This window comes from Portunus trituberculatus, chromosome 21 (genome assembly GCF_017591435.1).
Source record: "Portunus trituberculatus isolate SZX2019 chromosome 21, ASM1759143v1, whole genome shotgun sequence".
Classification (NCBI taxonomy): Eukaryota; Metazoa; Arthropoda; class Malacostraca; order Decapoda; family Portunidae; genus Portunus; species Portunus trituberculatus.
The window spans coordinates 3,090,768-3,105,354 of NC_059275.1; the positions used below are offsets into that span (position 1 = coordinate 3,090,768).

Sequence of the window (14,587 nt, forward strand, 5' to 3'; positions counted from 1 at the left end):
GAGGGTAATTTTGGAAATCAGCTGGGAGAAAGTAATTACACACATGGCACCTTGATTAGCACCCCAAATGATTTTGACAGCATAGAATAATGGATTCATAGTTTGACCTATTGATGTAAGGGAAAGTTAGCTTTAACAAAACAGCTGTGAGCAATTAATGCTTGAAAAATACACAGGCCACAACTACATAGTACAAATGTTAGAGTTTCACTAGAATAGCAAAATAAATGGAAAAAGTTTGCCATTTAATAACTATTGCTATAAAAAGACTGAATGGTTTGGTTAAGAAATTGAGCAGTGAGGAATGTGAGCATGTGACTCACCACAAGCATGGTGCTGGCTTGTTCCAAAATGTTTGACAACACCTTGCATAATATCAAGAGACAGTTAAAGATATATACTCACCTGTGTGTGTGTGTGTGTGTGTGTGTGTGTGTGTGTGTGTGTATTTACCTATTTACCTATTTGTGTATTACAGGGCCCGAGCTAAGCTCTCTGTGTCCTGTCTCCTTGTCCATTCCTGTCATATCTCTCTTTCATCTGATTGACACACACCACGTTAACGACATGACTGCTCAGTTTATTCCACTTATCAATGCTACGATGCGGGAAACTGTATTTTCTCACGTCATTTAGACAGATGTCCTTTATTAGCTTTTTTCCATGTCCTCGGAGATAATTACTTGTGGTCACCTTTATCAACTCTCTATCCAGTATGTCAATCTTGTTCACCAATTTATACATAGTTATCATGTCTCCTCTTGTTCTTCTCTCTTCTAATGTGGTCAGCCCCAGCTTCCTCAGTCTTTCCTCATAGTCTAACTCCCTGAGTCCTGGTACCATCCTTGTTGCCAGCCTTTGTACCCTTTCTACCTTCTTCACATTTTTCTTCATATGCAGTGACCAGACACATGCTGCATATTCTAGCTGGGGTCTTATTAAGGTACATAATATCTTCTTCATCATTCCTTCATCTAGGTAGTGGAATGCAAGGCCAATATTTTGAAGCATGTTGTATGTTTTCCAAAAAATCTTGTTAATGTGTTTCTCCGGTGACAAAGTGTTTTGCATGGTTACTCCTAAGTCTTTCTCCTCATTGGTCTCTTTAATTTTCTCATCACCCAGTCTGTAATCCCAGTTTGGTCTGTATCTACTTCTTCCCATTTTCATAACATGGGTCTTGTCTATATTAAATTCCATCTGCCACTCTTTACTCCACTCATATATTTTATCAAGATCTTCCTGTAACTTGTTACAATCTTACACATTCTTTACTCTCCTCATAATATTAGTATCGTCCGCAAACATGTTCATATAACTGTCAATTCCTACTGGCATATCATTAACATAAATCAAAAATATGATGGGACCCAGCACTGACCCTTGTGGAACTCCACTGGTTACCTTCTTCCACTTGGACTTCTTTCCTCTCACCACTTCTTTCCTCTCACCACTGGTCTCATTTCTCTTCCCATTAAGTAATTTTTCATTCATTTTGCTAGTTTATCATTTACTCCTCCAGTCATCTTTAGTTTCCACATCAGTCTATTGTATGGTACTTTATCAAAGGCCTTTCTGAAGTCCAGGTAGATAGCATCCACCCATCCCTCTCTATGTTACAGTATGTCAGTCACTCTTGAATATAAACATAATAAATTGGATACACACGATCTTCCTTTTCTGAAACCAAACTGCCTTTCACTCAGAATGTTTTCACTTTCTAGATACTCACTCCACTTAGCTTTAATTACTTCTTCACATACCTTGCACAATATACTAGTCAACGATACTGGTCTATAATTTAGCGGTTCCATTCTACTACCATTCTTATATATAGGCACAATGTCAGCTCTTTTCCACTCTTTCGGGACTAATCCTGTTCGTACAGAGGTATCCACAATATCAAATATGGGGTTCAACAATTGATCCTTACATTCTTTTAGCAACCTCTCAGATATGCCATCAGGCCCCATTGATTTATTAATATCCAGATTGCTTATAATTTTCCTTACGTCTTCCTTAGTAACCATGATGTCCTGCATTTGCTTTATTTCCGTAGGCCTTCCTCCCATAAAATGCTCCTCCTTTGTAAATGTGTGTGTGTGTGTGTGTGTGTGTGTGTGTGTGTGTGTGTGTGTGTGTCATGTATATGTGCATGTATGTGCCATGAATGTAGTATCTATTTACATAATACATTATACACATATCAACTATTAGTGGTAACCACCATGCAAAATGTAAAATAGAAATCCCTCGGGTAACTTGGATTTTTGGATAACTTATTGGCCTTCCCCCAATTAGCCTGACTCATGCAGGGGTTATTGTAGTAGTTATATTCTCTTTGCAGATTTTCTCAGATCAAGAAGTGAATTGCCAGTTTGTTATAATCATCACATTAGCAAGAGTTCTAATTGAGTATGATGCTGACAGTATATATGTATGTATTTGATTTTATATATATATATATATATATATATATATATATATATATATATATATATATATATATATATTTTTTTTTTTTTTTTTTTTGTGTGTGTGTGTGTGTGTGTGTGTGTGTGTGTGTGTGTGTGTGTGAAAAGTAATTTTGGAACTTTACTTTGCTGTGAACATTATATTCTTTTCTTTGTAAAAAAACTTTATTGAACATTTAGGTTTTTGATTATTGATATTCACCATAAAAAGGAATATTGGTTATGTATTTGAGAATAAGTACATATTTCACTGTGAGTGTGGCTCACAGCAGTGACAGTGGGTTCCATCTGTGTTGCTCTGTGTGTGGAGCGTTATCACTTGATACACTCATTTCCTGTTTTGATAAGCCAGTAATGTCAAGAAAATGATATCCTGTGTTCATAAAATTTCACAAAGACTTATTTTATTCTTGTTAAAGCATTCTCAGGGAAGATACATTTCTGTTATTATTTTTTTTCTATTTTATTTATTTATTTTTTTCAGGTGATGAGCACATAGGAAATATCTAAATTTTCATTGTGATACACACACACACACACACACACACACACACACACACACACACACACACACACACACACACACACACACACACACACACACACAGAACATAGCATACAGAACTCTATATATCAGAATACTGTACTACACAATTACACATATTAGAATCTTAAATGTTATTGATAGGTGCTCAAAATTTATAGATGTTTTTGTTTGAATGAAACTTTAGAAGTAGGTCATCCTCATGCTGCTGTATAATTTGAGCATTGTAATGGTCTGAAGTATTTTGTTATCAGATGATCAGTAAATAGCATTTATTATAGAAGTAATACAGTCATGCTGTAGAAACATACAGACAAACGGACAGCTGTATGTTGTATTTGTTCCGGAACTTTTAAGTGTAAATGTCACAGGAAGCTACATCCTTTTAGTAATCTGATAGTTACAGTAATCTTGCTTCTTCAACATTCAGTAGCTGGAAAGAGTGCTGCATAGTTGCACGTAAATTTTTTTTGCTGCTAAACAGATCTGAAGCACCTGTGAAACCTTTCCTCACTGAAGGTATGTGACTTTAATACAGCCTCACTTGTATATCTTGCTATTCATTTCATCCTGTTCCCAATGTTCCATGCAACGTAGCACCCTAGTCTGATTGCATGTCTTCTACTTTTAAATGTTCTTGAAGTTACAGGATTTTAAAGATGTTTTTATGGTCCTAATGATAAGATTTCTACATTATTAACAGGAGAAACACTCTTGAAAATATGATAACAGCTAATTATCTTTGTGGCATTGAAAAATAGTTGTTTCTGAATACAATTCATACTGTACTGATGAAATTCATTAGCCATCAGCTGAAAGATTTCCATGCAACTTTTATTTTTCTTTCATAAGATTTCCATATTTTAGTTATTGATGGCCTACCATATAGTTGCATGCTATTTGTAGATCATCCATAACTTGTGATTTTCCCTGCAAAGAAGGAAACTTGTACAGTGTGAGATGATATGGTGGTGATTTGGTGATGTTGTTGATGGTAGTGGTGTTATGGTGGTGGTGTGGTGGCAGTGGTGATGTGTTGATGGTAGTTTATATATATGGTGAGAGAGAGAGAGAGAGAGAGAGAGAGAGAGAGAGAGAGAGAGAGAGAGGCATGAATTACTCAGTTAAACAAGATCTATATGTGTACATGACAACATCCTGCTTCAGTGGTGCAGTAGCTGGCTGGTGAAGGTGTGGCAGGCTGGCTGGCAGGCCGGAAACACTCACTGGAAAGGAGGAGGAAAAACTAATGATATAACAGAGCAGGAGCGGGGTGGGGATTCTTGTTGCTTTTTGTGGAGGAAAGAAATGAAGAGGAGGTACTGTATTATTTAGTTATCAGGTAGTACAATATAGCCAAAACAGTGAATGGTGAAAGAAATGTGTGTATAATGAAGCAGAAGGGCTAGTTTGTGGGAGGAGGTGCTGTATCATTTAGTTATCAGGTAGTACAATACAGCCAAAACAGTGAACTGTGGAAGAAATGTGTGTGTATAGTGAAGCAGAAGGGATAGTTTGTGGAGAGACTTGGGTTTTGTTCATTGAGGTGGAAAAAAATGAAGAGGAAGTGTTACATTATTAGATTACCACTGTGTAGATTATGAGGTTATCAATGTGTACAATACAACCAAAATATTTATTTCATTTTATTTATTTATTTGTTTATCTGTTTTTATGTATTTATTTTTTCTAGCCTAGGTTTAGTAGACAAACTTGGCTGGGTTGCATCCATTTCTTTTTATTGCTCTGTATGTTTGTTTTATTAATCTTATTTTTTTCTTTATTTTATTTGTTTGTTTGTTTTACTTTATTTACTCTTTTGTTCAATTCATTTATTGATTGAATTAATTACTCATATTTTTCTTTCCATTGTTGGTGGGATGGGGTTGGTGAGTGTTCCTCATCATTTATTCCAGATACATATCTATATTTATATGAGAAGCTATCTCTTTTTTTTTTTATTTATCTTTGTGTGTGTGTGTGTGTGTGTGTGTGTGTGTGTGTGTGTGTGTGTGTGTATATGTATTTACCTAGTTGTAGTTTTACAGGGCTTGGGTTTTATGCTCGTGTGGCCCCGTCTCCATATCTACACTTATCCAATCTTACTTTAAAAGTGTGCACACTCGTTGCAGACACCACTTCCTCATCTAAACTGTTCCACGTCTCAACACATCTCTGCGGGAAACTATATTTTTTAATATCTCTCAGACATCTTCCTTTTCTCAGCTTTTTACTATGCGATCTTGTGCTTCGGATGTCATATTCTTCTCTCAGGATCAGTTTCTCATTATCCACTTGGTCCATTCCGTTGATCAATTTATAAACTTGTATCAGGTCTCCTCTCTCCCTTCTTTGTTCCAGGGTTGGTAGATCCATAGCCTTTAGTCTCTCCTCATATGTCATCCCTTCAAATTCTGGAACCATTCTTGTAGCCATTTTTGTAGCCTCTCCAATTTCCTTATGTGTTTCTTTTATGAGGGGTCCACACTACTCCTGCATATTCCAATCTGGGTCTTATTATAGTACTTATCAATTTCTTCATCATTTCTTTGTCCATGTAGTGAAATGCTACTCCAATATTCCTTAGCAAATTATATGTTTCTCTAAAAATTCTATCAATATGGCTTACTGGTTGATTGTTTTCTTCCATCGTCACTCCTAAGTCCTTTTCCCTTTTGACTTTCTCCAGTTCTACTCCATCTCCCATCTTATAGATTCCCACAGGTCGTCTTTCACTCTTTCCCATTTCCATGACATGGCTTTTGTTCACATTGAATTCCATTTCCCATTTCTTACTCCATTCCCAGATCTTATTTAGGTCTTCTTGCAGTATTTCACAATCCTCCTTTTGCTTTATAACTCTGCACAGTTTCGTATTGTCCGCAAACAAATTTATGTAGCTGTTCACTCCTTCTGGCATGTCGTTAATATAAATGAGGAAAAGTATTGGTGCCAATACTGACCCTGTGGCACTCCGCTTTCTACTGCTCTCCACTTGACTTCATATCTTTAACTACAGTCCTTATTTCTCTCCCCTCAAATAATTTTCTATCCATCTCAATGTGCTTCCTTTTAAGCCACCTTTCTCCTCTAACTTCCACAGTAATCTTGCATGTGGCACTTTGTCAAACGCCTTTTTTAAATCCAAATAAATGCAGTCAACCCATCCTCTCTCTCTTGTACTCTATCAACTATTCTAGAATAGAAACTCAATAAATTAGTTACACAAGACCGTCCTTTTCTAAAACCAAATTGGCTATTTGATATTAATTTGTTGTCTTCAAGGAACTCAATCCATTGTTTCTTTATTATTCTTTCACACATCTTGCATATTACACTAGTTAGTGATACCGGTCTGTAATTTAAAGGTTCTTCCTTCCTTCCGCTCTTATATATGGGAACCACCTCAGCTCTTTTCCATTCTACTGGTACTGTTCCATTTTCTATTGAGCATTTTATGATGTTGTATATAGGACTTGCTAGTTCTTCCTACATTCTTTCAGTATTCTGCCTGAGACTTCATCCGGTCCCATTGCCTTCTCTTCATCCAGTTCCTTCATTAACTCTTTTATTTCAAGCTTGGTTACTTTAATCTCTTTCATATAGATTGTCTCTATTACCCTGTGGCCTCTCAAATTTGGATTCCTTAGTAAAGACCTCCTGGAATTTTTTATTTAATAGTTCTGCCATACTTTTTGGGTCTTCCACCATCCTGTTCTCTCCTTTTAACCTTTCTATTGTTTCTTTTGCCTAATTTTTCCATTTATGAATCTATAGAACAATTTTGGTTGCTCCTTACATTTTTCGACAATGTCTTTTCAAGTTCTTTTCCTCTTCCTTCCTCACCTTAACATATTCATTTCTTGCTGCTTTGAAGTTTTCCTTATTTGCTGGATTCCTATTTCTCCTCCACCTTTTCCATGCTCCATCTCTTTTCTCCTTTGCCCTAGCACACCTTGCATTAAACCAATCTTTCTTTCCTTCTTCTTTAGGTCTATATTTTGGGACATATTCCTGACTCCTGTTTTGTATATTTCCAAAAATAAGTTATATTTGTCTTGCATTGTCTCTGAGTTTTCCATCTCCTCCCAGTCTACGTTTTTAAAATAGTTCTTGAGATTCTCAATATCAGCCTTTCTGTAATTTAATCGGTCTCCTTTGTATGAATCGTCTCTATCTTCCTTTCCTCTTCTATATCTATTTCTAATATTGCATGGTCACTCTTTCCCAATGGGCACTTATATCTTATATCATCATTCATTTGTATACCCTTGTAAAACTAGGTCCAATCTCGCCGCTCGTCTTTTCCTCTGAATCTTGTGCATTCCTTTACTCTCTGGTCCATCATATTGTCTATCATTAGGTTCAAGAATCTTTCTCCCAGGCTTCTTCCCCATACCACTTTCATAATTTTCCCAGTCCACTTCTTTACAGTTGAAATCTCCTACTAATATCACTTTTCTCCTTTCTTTAACGATTCTCATTAGACTCCTTATTGTGTCATCTATCATGTCTTTATATTCTTGATTGGTCCATGAATTTGTTTTTGGTGGCACATATGTTACAATGATTGTTATCTCTTTTTTATTAATATGCATCTTAATATACAATACTTCTGCTTTTCCTTCCCACATTCCATTTCATTTATCACTATCTCTTCCTTAACATAATCATGACTCCTCCTCCTCCTTTACCCACTCTGTCTCTTCTCCATACATTATACCTATTGTCCAAGTCTATTTTGATTGCATTATTTAGTTTTGTTTCAGCCAGGCATACAATATCTGGATTTTCTTTCCTTATGTAATCTCTTAATTCTAATTTACTTGATAAAACCCCGTCTATGTTCGTATACATCATTTTTAGTCTTTTGCCTTTATCATTTTTAGTTAAACTTGTTCCACTTTTTTCTCTTCCTTCTCGTTTATATACCATTTCCTTATCCTGTCTCCTAGAATTCTCCAAAAAAATGCCTTCTCCTCTTCTGACCTTTCATTATTCTTTTCCCTTACTGCTGCTGCCAGTTCATTGTATCTCTTCCTTTCTTCCTCATTTCTATTTTTCTTTATATAGATATCTTTGCAGCCTTCTGTTTCTCTAAGTTTTGTTGTTCTATATAATATTTCTTCTGTTGCTGTTTGTGATTTTAGTAGTATTTTAATTGGTCTCGTTTTTCCTTCTTGATATGGTCCCATTCTGTTTATTTCTTCTACTTCCTCTTCCAAGTTCTGCCTATCTTCGTCGTTTAGATTCTTCAGTAGGTCTTTGACAGATTTCATTTCTTCTTTTTCTCTTTTTGGTCTATATTTTATATTTTTTTCTTTTATTCCAAATACGACTACACTCTTCTTTTTTTCTGCAATTTCTCTAACAAAATTTTCTTTTGTCTTGAGGACTCCTATCATTTTACTTGTCATATTTTTTTTCTTTTTCTTTAAGTTGTTCTTGAATCACCTCCTGAAAATCAGCCTTATCTTTCTTATCTTGGACTCTCCATGCTTGTACTTCTTTTTTAATCATGTTCTGTACTCTTTCCTCTTCCTTGTTTACTAGATCTTTCAGCTTCTCTTTTTCTTTCTCGGCTTTACCGAGTCCTTTTTCCATCTGTTTTTTGTAGTTAGCTACTTCCTTTTTTAGTTCTTCGTTTTCTCTCCCTCTCACATAATTTTCTATCCATCTCAATGTGCTTCCTTTTAAGCCACCCTTCTCCTCTAACTTCCACAGTAATCTTGCGTGTGGCACTTTGTCAAACGCCTTTTTTAAATCCAAGTAGATACAGTCAACCCATCCTCTCTCTCTTGTACTCTATCAACTATTCTAGAATAGAAACTCAATAAATTAGTTACACAAGACCGTCCTTTTCTAAAACCAAATTGGCTATTTGATATTAATTTGTTGTCTTCAAGGAACTCGATCCATTGTTTCTTTATTATTCTTTCACACATCTTGCATATTACACTAGTTAGTGATACCGGTCTGTAATTTAAAGGTTCTTCTTTCCTTCCACTCTTATATATGGGAACCACCTCAGCTCTTTTCCATTCTACTGGCACTGTTCCATTTTCTATTGAGCATTTTATGATGTTGTATATGGGACTTGCTAGTTCTTTCCTACATTCTTTCAGTATTCTGCCTGAGACTTCATCCGGTCCCATTGCCTTCTCTTTATCCAGTTCCTTCATTAACTCTTTTATTTCAAGCTTGGTTACTTTAATCTCTTTCATATAGATTGTCTCTATTACCCTGTGGCCTCTCAAATTTGGATTCTTTAGTAAAGACCTCCTGAATTTTTTATTTAATAGTTCTGCCATACTTTTGGGTCTTCCACCATCCCGTTCTCTCCTTTTAACCTTTCTATTGTTTCTTTTGCCTAATTTTTCCATTTATGAATCTATAGAACAATTTTGGTTGCTCCTTACATTTTTCGACAATATCTTTTTCAAGTTCTTTTCCTCTTCCTTCCTCACCTTAACATATTCATTTCTTGCTGCTTTGAAGTTTTCCTTGTTTGTTGGATTCCTATTTCTCCTCCACCTTTTCCATGCTCCATCTCTTTTCTCCTTTGCCTAGCACACCTTGTTAAACCAATCTTTCTTTCCTTCTTCTTTGGTCTATATTTTGGGACATATTCCTGACTCCTGTTTTGTATATTTCCAAAAATAAGTTATATTTGTCTTGCATTGTCTCTGATTTTTCCATCTCCTCCCAGTCTACGTTTTAAAATAGTTCTTGAGATTCTCAATATCAGCCTTTCTGTAATTTAATCGGTCTCCTTTGTATGAATCGTCTCTATCTTCCTTTCCTTCTTCTATATCTATTTCTAATATTGCATGGTCACTCTTTCCCAATGGGCACTTATATCTTATATCGTCATTCATTTGTATACCCCTTGTAAAACTAGGTCCAATCTCGCTCTCATCGTTTCCTCTGAATCTTGTGCATTCCTTTACTCTCTGGTCCATCATATTGTCTATCATTAGGTTTAAGTGTGTGTGTGTGTGTGTGTGTGTGTGTACTTAACTAGTTGTGTTTTATAGGAAAAGAGCTATATGCTTGTGCTGTCCTGCCTCCATACCTATAGTCGTCCAGTTCAGCCTTAAAGTGATGAATATTTCTTGCTTGAACCACTGTTTCATCCAAATTGCTCCATATTTCTATGCTTTTGTTTGGAAAACTATATTTCTTGATATCTTTTCTACATGTATTTTATTTAAATTTCACGCTGTGTCCCCTTATATTTCTTGAGTCCCACACCAATAAGTCTTCTTTGTCAAGTGTGTCCATGCTCTTCCATGCCTATATAAAGCAATTAAGTCCCCTTTTTCTCTCTGTTACAATGTTGGAAGTTTTAATATCTTTAATCTGTCCTCATACATTAGGTGTCTCAAACTTAGAACAATTTTGGTTGTAGCTCTTTGAATCCTTTCTATCTTCCTTATATTTTTCTTATTATATGTTATTGTGTGTATTTACCAAGTTGTAGTTTTACAGGGCGTGGGCTTTATGCTCGTGTGGCCCCGTCTCCATATCTACACTTATCCAATTTTTCTTTAAAACTATGCACACTTGTTGTTGACATCACTTCCTCACTCAAACTGTTCCAAGTCTCAACACATCTTTGCGGGAAACTATATTTTTTAACATTTCTCAGACATCTTCCCTTCCTCAGTTTCTTACTATGTGATCTTGTGCTTCTAATGTCATATTCTTCTCTCGAGATTAGTTTCTCATTATCCACTTGATCCATTCCATTAATCAATTTATAAACTTGTATCAGATTCCCTCTCTCTCTTCTTTGTTCTAGGGTTGGTAGATCCATAGCTTTTAGTCTCTCCTCTTATGTCCTCCCTTTAAATTCTGGAACCATTCTTGTAGACATTTTTTGTAGTCAATCCAATTTCTTTATGTGTTTCTTTTTATGGGGGGTCCACACCTCTCCTGCATATTCCAGTCTGGGTCTTATTTTAGTACTTATCAATTTCTTCATCATTTCTTTGTCCATATAGTGAAATGCTAATCAATATTCCTTAGCAAATTATATGTCTCTCTGAAAATTCTATCAATATGGCTTACCGGTTGATTGTTTTCTTCCATTGTCACTCCCAAGTACTTTTCCTTTTTTACTTTTTCTAATTCTACTCCATCTCCCATCTTATAGATTCCCACCGGTCGTTGTTCACTTTTTCCCATTTCCATGACATGGCTTTTGTCCACATTGAATTTCATCTCCCATTTTTTACTCCATTTCCAGATCTTGTTTAAGTCTTCCTGCAGTATTACACAATCCTCTTTTTGTTTTATGACTTTGCACAGTTTTGCATCGTCCACAAACAGATTTATGTAGCTCCCTCTGGCACGTCGTTTATATATATGAGAAAAAGTATTGGCGCCAATACTGTGTGTAATTCACCTCACCTCGGTCGTCTGCTGGTCACCCAGCCAGTCTTCCCCATTACGGAGTGAGCAATAGACCGGTCTTCGGGTAGGACTGAGACCACAACACACTCAACACACCGGGAAAACAAGGCCCTCGAGTTACATCTCTTACCTATTTACTGCTAGGTGAACAGGGGCCACACATTAAGAGGCTTGCCCATTTGCCTCCCCGCACCGGGACTCGAACCCGGGGCCTCTCGATTGTGAGTCAAGCGTGCTAACCACTACACTACGCGGTGTGTGTGTGTGTGTAATTCACCTTGGTCGTCTGCTGGGCACCCATTACGGAGTGAGCTCAGAGCTCATAGACCAATCTTCGGGTAGGACTGAGACCACAACACACTCCACACACTGGGAAAGCGAGGCCACAACCCCTCGAGTTACATCCCGTACCTATTTAGGGCTACACATTAAGAGGCTTGCCTATTTGCCTCGCCGCTTCCCTGGACTCAAACCCGGCCCTCTCAATTGTGAGTCAAGCATGCTAACCACTACACTACAGACTGGTCTGGTAAAGAAGATATATTTTCCATTGTATGTATGCATGGCCTGGGCTTTATGCTCGTATGGCCCCGTCTCCATATCTACACTTACCCAATCTTTCCTTAAAACTGCGAACGCTCGTTGCAGACACTACTTCTTCATCTAAACTGTTCCACGTCTCAACACATCTTTGCGGGAAACTATACTTTTTAGTATCTCTCAGACATCTTTCCTTCCTCAGTTTCTTACTATGCGATCTTGTGCTTCGACTGGCATATTCTTCTCTCAGGATCAGATACTCATTGTCCACTTGGTCCATTCCGTTGATCAATTTATAAACTTGTATGAGATCCCTTCTCTGTTTCAATGTGTGTGTGTGTGTGTGTGTGTGTGTGTGTGTGTGTGTGTGTATTCACATAGTTGTATTCACCTAGTTGTAATTCTACAGGGCCTGGGTATCATACTCGTATGGCCCCGTCTCCATATCTACACACATCCAACTTTCCTTTAAACTATGCACACTCTGCTGACACCACCTCCTCACTCAAACCATTCCACACCTCCACACATCTTTGTGGGAAACTATATTTCTTCACATCCTTCAAGCATATTTCCCTTGGCTATCTTTTTACTATGCGATCTCGTAGTTCTGTTTAAGTTTTCCTCTCTCAACATCATTTGCTCATTATCCACTTCATCCAGTCCGTTCAACAGTTTATAAACCTGTATTAAATCTCCTCTTTCTCTTTGTTCCAAGGTAAGCAAATTCATTTCTTTTAATCTCTCCTCATAGGTCATTTCTGCCAATTCCGGAACCATTTTTGTTGCCATTCTCTGCAATCTCTCCAACTTCCTTATATGCTTCTTTTTATAAGGGGACCAAACCACTCCAGCATATTCCAATCTTGGTCTAATTACCGTACTAATTAATTTCTTCATCATATCTTTATCCATATAATGGAAGGCTAATCCAATATTTTTTATCAAATTATACATTTCTCCAAACATCTTATCAATATGAGCCTCAAACTGCCCATGGTCTTGTATTATCACCCCAAATCCTTTTCCTTTTCCACTTTTTTCAACACTACTTCTTCACCCATCTTATATGACCCTCTTGGCCGTCTTCCACTCTTCCCCATCTCCATCACATGACTTTTGCTCAGATTAAATTCCATTTGCCACCTCTTGCTCCACTCCCAAATCTTATCCAGATCTGCCTGTAAAATTTCACAATCTTCTTCACTCTTCACACACCTACACAACTTTTACTCATCATCCAAGCAAACAAATTAATATAACTGTTTACTCCTCTGGCATATCATTAATATATTGTAACATACGGAAAAGAGCTATTGGTGTCCAGCACTATTAATGTCCAGCCTTAAAATCATGAATCCTTGCCTGACCACTTCCACCTAAACTATTCCATGCTTCCACCCTTCTATGAGTGAAGCTATGTTTTCACATGTGTCCTATAAGTGTTTTAGTTTTTGTGTCTCGACATGTGTTCCACATACACAGATCTTCCCTATCCATTTTTCCATGCCAATCATCACTCTGTATATTGCTATCAGGTCTCCCCTTTCTTCTGTTTTCCAGGGTGTCTTCATAAGTCAAATCTCTTAAGTCAGGCACCATTTTGTTGCAGCCCTCTGTACTTTCTCTAGTTTCCTTATGTGTTTCTTTAAGTTCGAGCCCACTGTATTGTTGCATATTCAAGCCTCGGTCTTATCATTGCAGTAATTATTTTCTTCATCATTTCTTCATCTAGATATACGAACGCCACTCTTATGTTCCTCAATAAGTTCAATACTTCTCCAATTATTTTGTTTATATGTCTCTCTGGCGATAGGTCATTGGTAATTGTCACCCCAAGGTCTTTTTCTTCATGACTGGTTTTATGTCTTCATTGTACATACTCCTGATTCTTCTTTCACTCTTGCCAAACTCTATTTTCTTGCATTTTGTCGTGTTGAACTCCATTTGCCATGTACAGCTCCATTTCCATATTCTGTCCAAGTCTTCCTGGAGTAGTTCGCAATCTTTGTCACATCTCACTTTTCGTAACAATTTTGCATCGCCTGCAAATAGGCTCACATAACTGGACACCCCATCCACCATGTCATTTATGTAGACTGCAAACATTACTGGTGCCAACACTGATCCCTGTGGAACTCCACTCTCCACCAATCCCCATTCTGATGGTCTGTCCTTAATTATTGTTCTCATTTCTCTTCCTACCAAAAGTCTTCCATCCATTTTAGTAAACTGCCATGCACTCCTCCTACCATTTCAAGTTTCCAGATCAGTCTCTGGTGTGGTACCTTATCAAAGGCCTTTTTTAAATCCAGATATATTCCATCAGCCCAACCATCTCTTTCCTGTATTACATCTATCACCCTCGAATAGTAACATATCAGGTTTGTCGTGCATGAACGCCCTTTCCTAAAACCAAATTGACACTCACAAAGTATGTCATTTTTCTCCAAGAAGTCTGTCCATCTAGTCTTCACCACCCTCTCACACATCTTAGCTACCACACTTGTAAGTGACACTGGTCTATAGTTCAATGGGTCTCTCTTGTTACCTGATTTATAGATTGGGACAATGTTAGCTCTTTTCCAGTCTTGGGGCACTACGCCTTCCC

General features: G+C 37.1%; 1 protein-coding gene across 1 annotated transcript in view; it reads left to right on the forward strand.

Moving 5' to 3' along the window:
- The first annotated feature begins 3,413 nt into the window (after window positions 1-3,413).
- Window positions 3,414-14,587, forward strand: part of LOC123506941 — a 29,328-nt gene continuing 18,154 nt past the window's right edge. Inside the window, exon 1 of the mRNA XM_045259368.1 lies at window positions 3,414-3,537. The gene's annotated coding sequence lies outside the window, so the exon portion shown is untranslated. The remainder of the gene's footprint in view (window positions 3,538-14,587) is intronic.